Source organism: Calidris pugnax, unplaced genomic scaffold, assembly GCF_001431845.1.
Source record: "Calidris pugnax isolate Ruff unplaced genomic scaffold, ASM143184v1 scaffold219, whole genome shotgun sequence".
NCBI lineage: Eukaryota > Metazoa > Chordata > Aves > Charadriiformes > Scolopacidae > Calidris > Calidris pugnax.
Genome location: NW_015094507.1, coordinates 17,804,793 through 17,807,819, shown reverse-complemented (window position 1 = coordinate 17,807,819; position 3,027 = coordinate 17,804,793).

Sequence of the window (3,027 nt, the reverse complement as noted above, 5' to 3'; positions counted from 1 at the left end):
AGCCAGCCTTTTTCTAATGACAATAAAAAAAAAAAAAAAAAAAAAACCAAACCTTACTGCTATTTGGAAGCAAGTTTTTGCTTTATGTGCTCCATGTGTGACATATACTGTTAATTAAGCCATGACAGCACCCAGACAATCTAAACACAAATCTGATGTCTGTGCTGGCATTGTGGTTGTGCAGTTCTTAGCGTCACTGATGTCTCAAGTGATGAGGGTGACCTGGCAGAGCTTTTCTGCCCAACAGAAATAGAAATAGTAATTAATAATTTGCTTTCTGTAACAGAGAGCTCGTGATGATGTTGGGACAATTAGGTGAAATTCTCCTTAGGTTTACCTGACTTGCCTTGGCCTAAAACTGATGAGAAAAAAATAGCAAAATTATTCCTCAGCTGTTGCCTTTTCCTCTGTAGAGGAAGCACTTGGAGTATTTCCTTGGTAAGGAGGATGCTGGCAAGCCTCTCTAGAGCAAAGACAGGTTCTAGTTCTCCATAACAAGGCTCAGGAAATGTACTGATGCTATTACAGTGTTATAATTGTCCTACTATTACTATACCGGTATAACTCCTTCTGTGGATACTCTTCTTTGGAATAATGATGGCTGGTTTTCCATTCATTTAATTCTTCATTTCCATTACATTTCCCTAAGCAGATAAGTTTCCCCATGTTAGTGCAATAGTCTTAAGTGTTCTTACCAAGCACTTCACCTGGGAAGACTGAGGCAAAGTTGTTCTTGCAGGCTTTGAATTAAGGAAATCTTGCGTGTTTTTCAGCATATGTATGAGGCACTTGTTCAGTTTGTAGTGCTCTGTGCCAACACAGGACCAAGACAGCCACTTCTGCCCTCATCTGCATGCTGAGAAGTGCTTGTGTTTGGGTGCAATATTGGGAAAAAAAAAAAAATCTATAATAGCACTTTCCCACTGAACTTAATATTTTATATATATATTTTGCATTCAACAGCAGAAAAGACTCTGTAACCATGTGACACCAGATCCTAAGGACCAACAGCAGAAAAGATTCTGTAACTCATGTGACAGCAGATCCTAAGGACCATTGAGGCACAATTTAAGTCAATTAAAACAGTCTGAGGAATCAGGCAAAACTTCATCAAGATAAGCTACTAGAAAGCAAGCTTTTGCCAGTGCAGGCGGCGCTATAATTGTAAGCAATTGATTAGAACCATGATTGTCCTAATCAGCAGAGTTACTCGGGCTTTATCTGACCTTTAATTTGTTGAGCTAAACTGAAATAAGTCTGATTTAAGTCAAAATAAGAATTCACACGGCCCTTTGCAGCAAATTAAAGCCAGCTAAACCAATGTAGCTTTGCATGTAGACAAGCCCTGAGGCAGCAAAACGTCCAACAGCAGTGACAAAGTGCTTGATGGTTGTCAGGGAACATGTGTTTTTACTTTCATTGTGGCAGGAAACACCATAGGGTCAAGGCTGCAAACCACTGTTTATATTGTTCTTTCTTCTACTTACTTATTATATAACCAATTTGCAGTGTCCCATTATGTGCTACATGGGGTGCCTTTAAAATTATATATTATAAGCATATTTTAAAAATAAATAGTACCCACAAATTTTATTAATACTGGGAATGGGGGAGCTTATTTATAACTGGTGTTGTGCTAGATTTTATTGGATCTTCACTTCAAGCATGACACCTGTTAAAAAGACAAGTCCAGATGCAGGACAACGTTTTGACCTTTGTTCAGCTCTGAATGGGGTGGGAAAATAACCCTTTCAGTGACCGTGATGGAAATGTCGTAGTTGACAAAATGTCAGTCTTTATGCATTCTCTTTTTTTCCCCTTCCTCTGCCATTGCTTCACTCCCCCATTGTTTTTCGTTTTCTTTTTTTTTTGCTGCCTTCCTCTCATTCTCTTTATATACCATCTTGACTCTGCTTCCTTTTCCTTTTCCTTGGGACATGCTAATCATTTGATGCAGGGTCCACCTCACAGCCCTTATCTTTTCTTTTATGTCATCTAACTATATTCCTCCCACTTTACACAGTGGTTCATTTCTCATTAATGAAGCTGGTGGGAGGTCTGGAGAACAAGTCTTATGAGGAGAGGCTGAGGGAGCTGGGGGTGTTCAGCCTGGAGAAAAGGAGACTGAGGGGAGACCTTGCTCTCCACAACTCCCTGAAAGGAGGGTGTAGAGAGGTGGGGGCCAGTCTCTTCTCCCAAGTCACAAGCAATAGGACAAGAAGAAATGGCCACAAGTTACACCAGGGGAGGTTCAGATTGGATATTAGGAAAAAGTTTTACATGGAAAGGGTTATTAAGCCTTGGAATGGGCTGCCCAGGGAAGTGGTTGAAGCACCGTCCCTGGAGGTATTTAAAAGACGGGTTGACATAGTGCTTGGTGACATGGTTTAGTGATGGTTTTTATCAGAGTTAGGTTGATGGTTGGACTAGATGATCTTAAAGGTCCCTTCCAATGTAGACAATTCTGTGATTCTGCTCGCAAACCTGGTGACTGCCAGTTAGCTGAGCTGTTTTCTAGGACTTGTTCCATCTCACCTCCAGCGAGCAAAAGTCACTTGAAGCAGTGTCATTCCACTTGAATTTGGCCATGCATGCTGAAGGTTTTGTACTGATATATCGGGCACACAGTGTAGCTGTAGATTTTGTAGACAAAATGCAGGGGAGGTTATCTGTCAGGACTTCAGTGAAGTGTTTTGTGTGGTGCCGAGTGAAAAAGGATTAGTTAAGATGAAAAAATGGGGATTAGCTGCAGGAATTGTAAGGCAGGAAAACCAGCCAAAAGAAAGATGGAATAAATTTCTCAGTCTGCTTTTGCTGCACGGTCATGCAGATAGCACTAGCAAAAAGGAAAGGATACACAGGAATGAAAGCCAGAGGTCAGTGAAGGTCAGCTCTGCTTCTTTAGGTGCTGCCTTAATGCTGGTAAAACTGTACCAAAAATTATGACCTGAACCTGCAACTGTGGAGTGACCTTCAGTAGGACAAACGTGTTTCTTAGGTCTAAGGTACTAAGGAATTTCCAGCAGA